This window comes from Hemiscyllium ocellatum, chromosome 21 (genome assembly GCF_020745735.1).
Source record: "Hemiscyllium ocellatum isolate sHemOce1 chromosome 21, sHemOce1.pat.X.cur, whole genome shotgun sequence".
Classification (NCBI taxonomy): Eukaryota; Metazoa; Chordata; class Chondrichthyes; order Orectolobiformes; family Hemiscylliidae; genus Hemiscyllium; species Hemiscyllium ocellatum.
Genome location: NC_083421.1, coordinates 51,734,870 through 51,749,904, shown reverse-complemented (window position 1 = coordinate 51,749,904; position 15,035 = coordinate 51,734,870). Strand labels below are relative to the sequence as shown.

The 15,035-nt window shown below is 40.3% G+C and overlaps 1 protein-coding gene across 2 annotated transcripts in view; it reads right to left on the bottom strand.

Annotated features, from left to right (window-relative positions):
- gsna (gelsolin a) overlaps nt 1-13,896 on the bottom strand; it is an 81,001-nt gene extending 67,105 nt beyond the window's left edge. The window contains exon 1 of one of the 2 annotated variants that reach the window (XM_060841468.1): nt 13,769-13,896. The gene's annotated coding sequence lies outside the window, so the exon portion shown is untranslated. The remainder of the gene's footprint in view (nt 1-13,768) is intronic. The other variant, XM_060841469.1, reaches the window with a different exon arrangement.
- Between the last annotated feature and the right edge of the window lie 1,139 nt (nt 13,897-15,035).

Genomic DNA, 15,035 nt, shown 5'->3' with positions numbered 1-15,035 from the left:
GTAACGGATAGGAGTGACATAAAAAGAGAAGATGATGGAAAAAGCCAGAATTCCTCTTCTACTTGGAACTGTTAAGTTGTTGACTAATGCCCAGCTCCTGCAGAGTGCAACACACTGGAGAAAGAGTCACTGCACATGGGAACTTAAAAGCTGCAATGAAGAGTTACCTCCAACATACACAGTGAACATGAACAAATCATTGCAACCACAGACAGCTGTGTACAACTAGAAAGGCTGAACCTTCACTACAGACAGCTGCCCTGTGACCTCACCAGAAGACAGAATGACCATTAGTCCCAGAGCAGCACCATCCTCTAGCAGTGCAAGCAGTAGCAATAGTTACTATGGAAACAACACACCACAGTCAAAGACCAACCACCCTAGGAACAGCCCACACATGCACACTATTAGGAAACCTGCATGATCCAAAGGCTCTTTATGCTTGTATAATGATGTACAAAGTGCAACTAACTATGGTTCTCAAAGTTCTCCAAATAAACAATTAAAATTACTCACAATGGATTACTTCTAACTGCTAATAACAGCATGCAAAGTCAAAAAAAAGGGTTTAAAAATGCAATTGGATAGAGTTTACTGACTGGCTGTAGTCATGTGACCTCTATCTCTTCTGTTGTGCCTGTGTGCTCAACAGCAACCATTAAACATCACTTGGAACACTCTGGTACCGTAGATGTAGAGTTTTAGTGAAGTGCAGCTCCAGCCTGTTTAAATCCTGCAATGTTGTTATTGCCCCATGTGTGTCATTACTTCAAAAAGGATACCCTGGTTTCAACCTGCTGCATTTACAACCAGCTTTGTGACCCACAGGGATGCTGCAGGGAGGCAAGACCTCAGCAGGCTCTGATTTGAGGGATTCAGCCTGAAACCAATTTAACCACATCCCCTTTTAAAACTTTTTTTTACAAAGGTATGCAAGCCACAAGAGTGAACACTGCATAGTTCAGGAATATAGAGGAACAAGCCATCTCTAACTCAATGTGTATACATCTTTTGAGCATTTTCCTTTCTTACTCAACTTCCCCCTCAAATTACATCAAGGTTTTTCACTAACTATTGTTTGATTGCAAGTTCCCCATTCCATTTAAAAACTTGGGTGATGGAATTTTTCCCAACTTCCTTATTGGACTTTGCACAAATGCTTAAGAGCAGTAATTTTGCACGCCCCTGAACATGTGGGAACACCTCCATCCACCCTGTTAAACCCTAATTATTGTTTTTTGTTGATTCACTTCCCTTTTTTGAAAGCCAAATCACCTGTCCTGGACAAATCAAAGAAAAAATGTTAAAATACATCATGAGACACATCAGGATTGTCCACAGGCCATCCACTAAGTGGTATGCTGTTTTCAGGGGTGGGGTGTTTTACTACATCACTGAATAACCCTTAGCTCAAAAAAAAAAGTGCAGGCTGATGTTTCAAATCAATCAAGTCAGTTATAAAACATCTCACCACAAGCTACAAAACAAAAACAGCACTCGAGAGCAACCAGGTTGCTTCACACCTGGGAGATTCTGTGGCTACATTAGAGTTAGAATTACTACAGTGTGGAAACAGGCCCTTCAGCCCAACAAGTCCACACCGACCCTCCCAAAGAGTAACCCACCCAGACCCATTCCCCTGCTACTCAGCATTTACCCCTGACTAATGCACCTAACCTACACATCCCTGAACACTATTGGGCAATTTAACATGGCCAATTTACCTAAACTGCATACCTTTGGATTGTGGGAGGAAACCAGAGTAACTAGTGGGTGGCACAGTGGTTAGCACTGCTGTCTCACAGCACCAGAGACCCGGGTTCAATTCCCACCTCAGGCGACTGACTGTGTGGAGTTTGCACATTCTCCGTGTCTACTTGGGTTTCCTCCCACAGTCCAAAGATGTGCAGGTCAGGTCAATTGGCCATGTTAAATCGTCCATAGTGTTAGGTAAGAGGTAAATGTAGGGGTATGGGTGACTTGCGCTTCGGCGGGTCGTTGTGGACTTGTTGGGCCGAATGGCCCGTTTCCACACTAAGTAATCTGGAGTGGCACGGTGGGACAGCGCCAGAGACCGGGGTTCAATTCCCACCTCAGGCGACTGACTGTGTGCAGTTTGCACATTCCCCCCCCCACCGCGTCTGCGTTGTTTTCCTTCAGGTGCTCCGGTTTCCTCCCACAATCCAAAAGTGTGTAGGTCAGGTGAATGCTAAATTGGCCATGCTAAATTGCCCGTAGTGTTAGGTAAAGGGGTAAATGTCGAGGAACGGGTCTGGGTGAGTTGTGCTTCGGCAGATCGATGTGGACTTGTTGGGCCGAAGGGCCTGTTTCCACACTAAGTAATCTAACGGAAACCCATGCAGACACGGGGACAAATATGCAAACTCCACACAGACTGTCACCCAGGGTGGGAACTGAACCCAGGTCCCTGGCACTGAGACTGCAGTGCAACCACAACCACCATGTCACCCTAAAATGCATTGTTAGCATACAACTTGGAAACTTGCCCACGAGTAATAAAGTCACAATACTGTATGTAAAGCTATGACGGATGGTGAGCTGCCATCTTGAAGAAGTGTGGAGGTGCTGGACTGGGTGGACAGTTATAAACTACACAACACCAGGTTATAGTCCAACAGATTTGTCCTTGAACCATTCTAGTCGAGGTACAGTGGATCTACCAACTGCAAAATCACTGAAAAGGTAGATAAAATTTCCAAGCCACTTCTCCTCCTGACTTGGAAATGTCATTACCCTTCCTTCAGAGTCATTGGATCAAAATCCTCAAACTCCCTTTCGGCATAGTGGGCTGCACATTGCAAGCAGCAGCTCATCAAGGCCTTCAAAGATGGAGAATAGTGATGGAGAATGAAATGCTAGCCGTGCCTGTGACACCCACATCCCACAGAGTCAATTAAAAAATACCCTCGCAGCTTTATCCATCCATCTCTTGTAAAGCATTCACCTTCAACAGACCGAAAACTCAAAAATAGCACATACGTGCTACTACACCCAGTGAACCTGTCATGATGCACCTCTGGCAGGTGTGAAATGAACCTTCTGTCCCAGAGGCAGGGACATTATACTGCAATTTAAACCTTCACTTGCTGCAGTGGCAGAGTACAATTGTATAAAGCCACAACCAAATAAAAAAGACTTGATAGATTATTCCATCTAGCAACTGCAGCAAGTTTCCCTTTGAAGGTTCCAATAACTGAAAGTTTAAGAAATCAAGTTGCACCCACAAAGCAAAAAGCTATTTGCTATCAGCAGAGCTTAACAGAATTGCAGACTTTTCTTCTATTGCAGAGTAGACCGTAGGCACCAGAAAGATTTAAAAGAGGGTGGTGAAAATCTGGTCAAGAGATTTGAAAAGGATCCCTATTGTTGCTAGATCAAGCAAAATATTTAAAATTAAAAGAAAAGGGTTCAACTGTGGATGAAATGGACAAGATTAGCAAAAAAGTTACAAGCCATTTGAGAAGCTCTGGACCAGATTTAACTCTCTCAAACCTTATTAAGGAGATAGCTTAGACCCTAACTTTTATTTAAAGGCAACTGAAAGGCACTGCATTCCATATGCAGTTTGATTGGTCAAATTATGAGGCTTTAAGCACAACACTATTCTTACACCACAATTAAAATAAAAACCAAGAATTACCATAACTTTAACAATAACATGACACATCTAACTCATCAACTGTCCCAATATATCAGCATCCCATACACAGCTTTGGCAAAGGCAGATTCAGCACAAAAAGAGTGTTATCACATATACAGTCTTCTCACTGATCCCGTAGAATATACTAAAAGAAAACAAATAATCTAGCAGCAACAGAGAGAGACACAACCAGCAACTTTCTCCAAAACCCCAGCTTCAACTGACAGCCAAACTCAAACCCTGGGTCTGAAGAGCCTGACCCCACCCATTCATGTTTCTCTTGTTCAGTTGAAGGGCACATCTCATCACAAGCTGAACAGAAGTTGTAGCAAAGGTGACTGAACAACTGCAAGAATCAAAACTGGAACCAGAATGTCTTTGAACAATTAACAGTTTTATTTTATTTCTGCCCCCTTGCCCAATCTCAAACTTGAAAGCGTGCAATTGCTCCACTGACAGCACAGCTGCATAATAGTGCCACTTCGAGAAAGAGTCAGCTTTATTTACTGACTGAGTATCCAGTTTGCATTTGTGAACCAGTCATTAGTTGTAAGTCTGTGTGTCTACAAAGGTAGCCTCATTTTCATGGAAGCAAAATGACCACAAAGGCATGAACATCAATCCAAGATGAGGACTCAAATTCTTGAATCATTAGGTGCTGCTTATTGGATTCCACGCTGATTTTAATTTCTAACTGACAGGCTAGTGAATTTGAGGAAGAGAATGGTGTTCTGCCAGAGCAATCTTTAAATATAGATTCAACACAAGTTGTTTTTCTTCATTTTAAATAATAGAAACCACTAAACAACCACACAATACTAGAGTTGGAGACCTGGCAAAATTTTCGTGATCGAGTTTAGTCAGCCAACTTTTTTGGGGGTGAGGGGGAAGTGATGCTGCTCATTTGTTAATGACGACAAAATCCTCACCAACTGGGACAAAATTGGCAACATTTGGGCAGCATGGTGGCTCAGTGATTAACACTTTTGCCTCAGCGCCAAGGACCTGGGTTCAATCCCTGCCTTGGGTGACTGTCTGTTTGGAGTTTGCACATTCTGTGTGGGTTTCCTTCAGGTGCTCCGGTTTCCTCCCACATTCCAAAGATGTGCAGGTTAGTTGAATTGGCCATTCTAAATTGCCCAGTTTTCAGGGATGTGTATTAGTAATGGGATAACTGTAGAACATGGGGGAAATGAGTCTGGGTGGGTTACTCTTTGGAGGGCCATTCGTTTCCACACTGTATGGATTCTATAATCAACCATTTGTAGATGTAAAGCTGTAGCATGTGTACAGTGGGCTCTTATTTCATCTTAATACAAAGATATTAAATTTGACCATCTTTAAAAGATCTAAATATTATGCTTTAAAATATACACATTACCTAAGGTGGGGGGGGGGGGGGGTGCGGAAAGAGATAAACTAAACATTTTTAAAAAATGTTATTTGGTTAGGCTTAATCTACCCATTTAACAAGAATTCTTTCCCAAACAAACAATGTCTACCATAAATTGTTCATCTTCAGAATTAGAAGAGATGACTAAATAACACTAGTGTAAGGGACCTCAGTAACTCGGACACAGGATAACTATATTGTGCTGTTGCTAGGCGTGGACAGTGACGAGAGACTGGTTTTATTTTGCACCACTCTTGACAAATGGATGTCTTGATTCACTTCACAGTGAACTTGGTACTTTTCAAGTGCAGTCACCATGACGCACAAAACATAACAGCCAATTTGCTTCTTGTGAAATCTTACTGTGCCCTATGCAATTTATAATTTAGGGCCCTTCAAGTGATATTTTCTGCCTAAACTATTTTGCCATGAACTAATGGAGCAGTAACTTTCAGAAGAGAAAGTCTCAGCATTGGCAACAAATCTAAAATCTCCTGAAATGTCAGGGGCACTTGGTTGTAGCCTCCACATTGACAAATTCACTTGAAGACAGAGAGAAACTGTTCCAATCTACTCTGTCCAACTTGCTCATGATTTTGAAAACCTCTAAGACCATCTCTCTGCCTTCTTTTAAAAAGGATGGCGATGCCAACTTCTTCAATTTATCCCCGTAACTAAAGTTCATCATTCTTGGAACTATTCTTGTGAACCACTTCTGCACTCTTCCCCGATGCATTCACATCCTTCCTATAGTCAGACACCCACAACTGATACTCCAGATGATGGAACAAGAATCAAATGCCTTGACCTCAGTCCTGTTAGAAGAAAATTCGGCTCGAGTTGATCATTGAAAAACCAGACCTAGTGCGGTGTGTCAGAGAATACCACACACACTTCATTATAAAATCACCTCACTAGTGTTCTACTCAAGTAACCTTCAACTTTACACTAATTCAGGATTATCCAACTTAGGCTTTTAAAGCTCCATTTAACCCACAAAATGTTGTGTTTCAAATGGTGTGCTATTTATTTTCATAACTCAAATCATTGCTCCTGGATTTCCTCACCAATTTGAAGTCAGTACGCGGAAGAAGCAGTGACATTCATTATTCAAAGCCTTCTCTCCATTCCCACCTCAAATTGTAGTCTGAGCCAGCGATAAAAGTACGTACAGATTGATCAGTGCAGTTACTGGGAATTTTGGGCCAGTCAGGTGTAATCCAGAGGCTGCAGTTTGGTCAGTCTCATTGCTACTAAATTCTTATTCAGGCTTCACAGATAAGAATCCATTCAATTTCTCTCCTTGCCTGCATGGAGCATGGTACAATTATACAACCGAGGGCAACAGAATGGTACATTTCCTGCTACACTGCAAAGATACACTGTCCTTCTGCATAACAGTACAGATTTAGAAATGGAGACTGACCAGTACTATTAAATATGATTTTGCTTCTGAACTCAGCCAAAATTAATTCTGAAAAGAATATTTTAAAGAGGGTGTAGATTTTGTGTATTTAGCAATATTTAAGAATGACTAAATATGACTTGACAGATGAGGAACTGAGCCAGCTGCTTAACTCCATTCTTTGCTGCAGACACCACTACAAAGTAACCTGCCGAGAGGAAAGCCAAAGTTTTGTAACATTTCCTATTTCTGAAATGAAAAAAACCACTCATTGCTACTAAAACTCTATATTGTTCAACTGGTATAAACACTTTCAATGCAGCTATTTAAGGAAAGTTACAAGAGGAAAGCTACAGAACAGTACTGCATCCCTAACGCCAGAAGTTTTAGCTATTAAAAAGGCAGATAATTTGAATTCAGCTTCCAACAGTAATATTTTGGGTCAGTTTCTTTATGGATATATCACAGTTGCCAATCTGCATGTCACTGGTCAGCACTTAAGACAAAATCAATAACATGTCCATTTGTAGCTGTTGATGTGTCTTGAACACATTAAGAGGAATGGCAGAAAACTGGTAAGATAAAGAGAACAGGATGCAAAAGGATGTCACAAAAAGTGCGCTCTGGGAATTTCAAACTGAATGAGTTACAGCTAAGGTGTCAGCTATAAACCTTCCACTCCTATAGCGTTATAAAATGCTTATGAATCCTTCAGCAATCCTTTCCAAAGCTGGTGCTGAAAGTTAAGCAGGCCACCTGAAGAAACAGAATGCTTAAAGTTGAAGCACAACTTGAGTTAGTAGGTAGTTCCCCTTAAAATGGTTGAAAGTCTGCTATTCACTAATCCAAATAGGATATCCTATTTTCTGGTTCTTCATGAATGGAGTTAGAACCAGGATTCTGAGGGGGGTTGGGGGTGGGTGGATAGTGAATTCATTTGCTGTAATTACTACACTATCTGGGAATTTGAGTAGATACCCTCATGAGCAAGCTACTACAGTAACCTTCACAGAGGAGCTGGCGAGAGAATGCCTACAGTCAGGCAAGAACAGGAGCAAAGTAGGATTAGGTTAAACGTCTCCTCAAACCTGCTTAGCTATTCAATAAATTCTGACAGATTTATACTTTTGTACACAAATGCCATGTGCCTCAATTCCCTTAAAATCCAAAACTCACTAATCTCAAACTTGAATATACTCAACCAAACATCCGTTGCGTGAGGGTGGAGGACTCCCAAGCCTTACAGCCCTTTGAAGAATTTCCCAGTGTAAAGTGATCAACCCCTTATTTCACGACTTACTCTCCCCATATACCCTAGCTGTGACACATCCTAACATCTATCCTTAAGAATTCTATGCATTTCAATGAGATTACCTCCCATTCTCAAATTCACAGAATATGGACATAATCTCATTAGTCAAAGAGTACAGAAGTCCTCAAGTCCAAGTCATTCATGCTGACCAGATATCCTGAACTGATCTAGACCCATATCCCTGCAAACCCTTCCTATTTAAAAAGGCATCTGGATGGGTATATGAAATGTTGCAATTGTACCAACCTCCACCACTTCCTCTGGCAGCTCATTCCATACACGCACCACCTTTTGCATGAAAAAGTTGCCCTTTATATCTTTCCACTGTCACCCTAAATCTATACCATCCAGTTCTGGACTCCCCCACCCCAGGGAAAAGACCTTGTCTATTTATCCTATCCATGCCTCTCATGGTTTTATAAACCTCGATGAAGGTCATCCCTCTGATACTCCAGGGAAAAATAGCCCCAGCCTAATCATCCTCTCCCTATACTTCAAACCCTCCAACCCTGGCAACATATTTGTAAATCTTTTCTGAACCCTGTCAAGGTTAACATCTTTCCTATAGAAGGGCAACCAGAATTTTACACAGTATTCCAAAACTGACCTTAATGTCCTGTACAGCTGCAACATGACCTCTCAACTCCTGTACTCAATGCATTGGCCAATGAAGACAAGTTTGCCAAACACCTTTAACTATCTTAGATTAGAGTGCTGCTGGAAAAGCACACAGTTAGGCAGCATCCAAGGAGCAGGAAAATTGCAGAGCGCTTCAGGGAACACCTCCGGGACATCTGCACCAATCAACCCCACTGCCCCATGGCCCAACATTTCAACTCCCCCTCCCACTCTACCAAGGGGATGCAGGTCCTGGGCCTCCTCCACCATCATTCCCTCACCACCGGACGCCTGGAGGAAGAACGCCTCATCTTCTGCCTCAGAACACTTCAACCCCATGGCATCAATATACACTCCACGAATTTCCTCATTTCCCCTCCCCCCACATTACCCCTGTTCCAACCTCCCAGCTCAGCACCATCCTCATGAGCAGACCTACCTGCCTATCTTCCTTCCCACCTATCCACTCCATCCTCCTCTCTGCCCTACCACCTTCATCCCCTTTTTTGTACTCTTTGCTACCTTCTCCCCACTCCTAACCCCTCCCATCTCTCTCTCTCCACCCTGGAGGCTCCCTGCCTTCAATCCTGATGGATTTTCCTGCTCCTTGGATGCTGCCTGACCGGCTGTGCTTTTCCAGCATCACTAATCTACTGATTTCCAGTCCTCACTTTTACCTTTAATGATCCTGTCAACCTGAGACTCCACTTTCAACCAACTATGCGCCTGCATCCCCTAAAAGAATCTCAATGAAGAACTTCTCCCGAACCCTAGTTCCACTCCTCAGGCTATTTTGATCCTAAGTGTATATCCTTGCCATGAGCCAGATATGATTTCACAATTTGAAAAAAAAAGTTGTTCAATTCCCTCTAAACCCTTTGTCTTAAAAAGAGATCAGAATTCTTACAGAGATTTGTACATGAGAAAGCATCATCTTGAATACAATTGGCTAAAGTCAGTCTGCAAGCAATGATCACATCAACTATCTACCTTCAGTAACAAATGCCTAGTCCAAAGATGTGCAGGTCAGGTGAATTGGCCATGCTAAATTGCCCGTAGTGTTAGGTAAGGGGTAAATGTAGGGGTATGGATGGGTTGCACTTCGGCGGGCCGAAGGGCCTGTTTCCACACTAAGTAATCTAATCTAAACAGTGACATTAAATGAGTGTTGACAAGCTTTTTCAGATGGATGCTGATGGCATGTGTCTGTTGCTATTTACACCCAAACCTTTCAAATGGGTACATATAAAAACAGGGCAAAGAAACAAAATTCAGAAAAGCAGTAGTACGGAACTATATTTGTCATTTTAATATTAGATCGCAATTCCAAAACACTTCCTTGTTTAAAGAGACCACAACCAGATTCAATTCTTTGTTGAGATTAACTGGAGGTTATTTCATCCCCTTCACTTATTCCATTTACCTCCAATAGTTTTTTAAACAGGAATATTTTAACGAAACTATTTTGATCATTTATAATGGCCAATGAGTATCCATAAAGGGGTTCACTCAATGTAAGTTAGAAGTTGTGTCTCTAAATGAGATATCAGAAAAATTTAGCTGGAAGATGTATACACATTTTTTTTTAAAGTGAAGGCTACATGTTGCTCGATGAGATATTTAATATCAAACTGTCACCTGCTGAGGTCTTGATATTGTAAATAACAGCTGCAGTCAAGAAGAATTGTTTGCAATATTTTTTGAGCACCTTCATTTAAGTCTGCTTTCACTTCACTGTTGGTAAATGACTTAAGGTACACATTCTCAAGAAAAAAGAAAACCCATATTATTTCTTGAATTCTTCAGTTCAGCTAGGTTGTGTTTGGAAATCACCTTATGAAAACCCAAAAACAACGTGGTATTAAACTTCCCCACATGCTTCCTCAGTGTGGGAGATGCATCTGAAACTGAAGTTTGCTTCCTCAGAATTTGATCAATTCCCTGAACTTCCTCCAGTATACATTATACTCAATAAACCACACCTGAACAAACACTTGGCTCAGTGACTGCAGCAATGTATTGCTAAGGATTATTCTATATACACATCATTTACAGGTGTATTTTGACCCAAAATACTGGGCAAGGGATTTGAAAATGACACCTATAGAAGATTCTTAACTGCCAACTGATTTCAGTATAGTTTTCTTAAAAATCATTAAAACAAAATTGCAGTCAAGTGTTGATGACCATTAAATTAAAATGCCAGGTTAATGAGTCATAATTGACTTCACTGCAAATCATAGTTTGATTTATTATTTCATTTAGCAATAGCTTTAAAAAAATTCTCAATCGTCTGTAAAGTGATTTAAGTTTTAAAATCAACATAGCATTTTTCAAAAGGAAGTATGGTGTCAACAAGTGATCGTATTGCTCGAGATAGACCAATTTGCACTTTTTAAAAAGTGCAAAACACTTAAAATTGATCATTATGTGAGACAGTTTCAGAAAAAGTTCTGAAAAAAAAGGATGTAAAATAAAGAAACTAGTGAATACAATGGAAGCAATATAGCAAGGTAAATTTGCAGCTACAAGAGTTATTATAGTCTTAATAGACTACACAGCTGTTCTCCCACTGGAGAGACAACTGGTAGTGTTTAAAGTGAGAGTCATCATGCCTCAGGCAAGGGAAAAAAAAAAGAGCTTGAGAAGGATCGATACCCTCACCAAATGCAGGAATTTAACCCACACTGTTGGTGTTAATCTGCAAAAAAAAAAAAGAAATGCCAGAGCCAACTGAATACATCACATATTAATTGCCTTTTGTGGCACATTGGTAGCATTCCTACCTCTGGACCAGGAGATACGTCCCACCTGCTCCACAGGTGCACAAAAACATCTTTGAACATGTTGATGAGAAAATAGAATACTTAATGCAGTAACAATTAAAACAGGTTTAATCCCATGAAACCTTACAGAAACTAATGTATCATTATGCAAAATGAGAATTTTCCAATGCAGATTATGGACGCAAAATAATTATTCACTAAACTGTAGGAAAGGAAGAAAAAGATTAGTATTCACAAAATGAGTGACTTCCCCTATTAATCCAGCAAGTTTATCCAGTTTGCTATTTCTCTCATAGCAAATAGCAAAACTATTCAAAAAATGATGTTGTCAAAAAAGCTCAGCAAGTCTGACAACATCCGTGGAGAGAAAGCAGAGTTAACGTTTCGGGTCCGGTGACCTTTGGTAAGTTACTGGACCCAAAACATTAACTTTGCTTAGATGGGGCACAATTTAGGAGTCTTGATTCAGAAGTCGGTAGCAATATGGTTTAAAACGACAAGATCATGATGGGGGTTTGATTGTAATTTTTCCACTTTCTCCGAGAATGTGTATAGGGTATGAGCAGGTAGAGAGAAAAAAAAGTTAAAATTTAAGTTTGTGAAACAAGAGGTTCAGCCAAGCATGACTCAGATCAGATAAGAATTGCAGTTAACAACAGGATGCTGGAGTAAAGGATAATGGGTTAACAATGTGGAAAAGCAGTTATGTACAGCCATTTAACAATATTGGAAGTATTCGGTATGCAAGGTCAATTAACAAGGGGAAAGTATCCATGTGAAGCCAGTTAACAAGATTAATAACATTCATTGTATAACAGCAAAAGGCTTAATCTCTACGATTGACACTCGCTGATTGTAACAGTCACTCAATGTATGATGCCTTATCTGCATGCTCCTCCCTGTAAAGTAACTATACAATTCATTAAAGAATCTGCTGCTCGAGACAGAAGACCAAGAACTCGTGTCTCTGTACACATGGGCGATCATTATTCTAAGCCCTTGAGTGAGACAAAGATGGAATAGATAAAACTATTGTCTCTCAGCATTTTGTTTCAACTGAGGAGGGAAAACAGGGACAACATCCTCATGGTCAGTGCTTCTTGAGTGTAACAGACTCAGGGAGAAGTACTTAAATTCAATATGAAATTATGCAATGATTCATACTAACCATCATTAAAAGAAAGTTTCATCCACATATACAGTTGCTGCTCATTGCCAAGTTCACTGTGCCAGGGTGGGGCTACATCCCCCATTTAACTGAGATTCACTATCTTGAGTCTGGACAATCAGATCATCATCTCAAAGTGGGTGTGTTTGCTTTATTTTTAAATAATTATACAAGCAACCTTACTGTAAGTGAAGCCAATGTGGTTAAGAGGAATTTTAAAAATTCTTGAATACATTTCTAGAAACATTAGCAGCTTTTCTTGTACTTGGTCCAATTGCAGATAGTGTACCCTGGCAGGATTTGCTACCTTTTAAAAAAAAGAGGCACTGAAATTTGATCATTTTAGCTCCAGTATTTTACTCTGAGTTCTTCCATACCAAGCCATTACTCTGTCACAAATGCAAAACACCAGACTGGTTAACTGGTCAATTTCCACAGCTCAATGGGTCTGGATTATAACCGATCTGGGACGTGGCACGTTGCTTTGCGATTGTCTGTGTAAGGGGAGATTCTCAGCCTGTCACTCAAAAAAGATGAAGCCAAACTTACAGCAATTTGTTTCATAAAAGTAAAAAAAACAGTCCAACTGTAAAGTCAACTCGTTGAAAACAAGCCATGGACTTCTATAAATGGCAGAAGAGTGAAAATCCACCACAGCAATAAAAATAGCCCAAATTCTTCAGCTTTACCAGAAGATAAACCGTTTTTAAAAATGGAAAAGTGTGCTTATACATTAGAACGTTACTCATCAGCGATTCTTCCTAATGACTCATCCTCCCTAAGGACCACGATCCTTTTAAATAAAACTACTAACTTCTGAAAGTTTGCATGCACTAAATACTTTATTAAAAGTCACAGCCAGTTTAAAAAACCATTTGAAGATTTTTCAATGAAAAGAAGCGTTCTTCCATTCTCATAGCTTGTTGGAAAATATGCAAAACTTGAATTAGATCAATAGCGAACCCTCGGTTAACGCCCATTAGAGACGGAAACAACACTCCAAGCCAAGGAATTAACACAGAATGTGAACGAAGGCGAAGAATAAAGTCACAGAGATGACCTTAAGACAAGTATGAACTGCTTTTAAGTCTGCAGAATTCTAGACGGAAAAACAGCCACATTTGGTTTAAAATATTCCAGATTTTAACAGAGCTTTAAAAAATTGAACAGTTGTGCAAGGCGAAGAATAACTCCACATTAAAAAAAAGATTGTCAGCTACTTCAACTCCAAACCACACCGAGAACATTAGTTAGTGAAAGAGACGCACATTACCCAAAGCAATTGCCTATTTTACAACAAAAGGTCGAGTTAACACATTGAGATCACAACTCCCTCATTCATTCCTACCTACAGCACATTCCTCAGCAACTGGGAGGAATAAAATATTTTTCAATAAGGAAAAAGAAACAAATTGCGTCCCTTACCTCACGATGTCACTTGATGCAGAGAAACAAATGGACCGTCTCTCACGCACAATAATCGAACTGCGCCTGAAGCAGCTGATATGTGAGGAGGGTTCGGCTCCACAGCCCCACCCTCTAAACCCACAACTCCATTCTCCAACAGAAGCCGCTCGACCGGGCGAAAATAAAAAAATAACTGGCCAGGAAGAGGATGGGGGTTGGCAGTGAGCGCATGAAATGACATCCGCAGCTGCAGCCTGGTCAGATTTCAGGAGAAACCTTTTAACACCAACAATGTGTTTCCTTCAGTTTCACCCATGCATCTTTTTCCTACGACATTGTCAATTCCTAATGAATTGTCATTTAGGGCAAAGTATAACAAAGTTCGAACAACAGAGCAAAGAAACTTGAACGTTAATCTGTAAGGAGATGTGGAAAATATTGCAATTTTCCTACTTAGTCGCATTTGAATTAATATTTACAATTACATTATCTAACGCTGTTTAAATCTCAAGTATGCTGCCAAAATGAAACTGATGGTATTTATTATGGATGCTTTTCAAACACTGCTATTTCTAATTTTAACTTAATACAGTCTCCATCTTGGGAATCTATTCTAAATTATTAGGAATGCTTGGAATTAAAATGGTAACTGAAGGAAAGCTAATGGTAAATATTCAACCCCCCCAAAAACGCTAATTTCCAAAAATCAATCCTGTATTATGGGATATACATCAGCTGATGGTCAATTGGCAAGAAATACAATTTAGCAATTCATGCTGACATCAAACTTAACCATCATCCACCAAAGTTTTTTACCACATAAAACTGATTCAAATTACAGATAGACTTTCCAGATCTTGTGGTGTATTGGTCGTTGTGTCCTTCCCTCTGGACTAGGAGACCCAGCTCAAGTCCTACCTGCTCCAGTGATCTGTCACAGCATCTCCGACCGGGTTGATTAGAAAATATCACACTAGACTTCCCAAGTGAACTGAAAATGACAGCAGGTGACTAAGTTGGTGAAGCATGCAGACTTGTACTGGGGAGATAGTGGCACCTGTTTAACATATACAGGAGTTTGAATGACGTATAAAATCCAAACAGAAATCGTTGCAGCAATTCAGCAGCGTCTGTGGAGACATCTTCAATTCCAGACCCAGCATACTTTTTATTTCAGATCTCCAGCATCTGCAATATTTTATTTTATTTCAATCATGTTTGCTTTCCTCACTTGAAATCAATTTCCTTTTCGAAAGGAATGAACAATAATTCCAAGTTTATAATT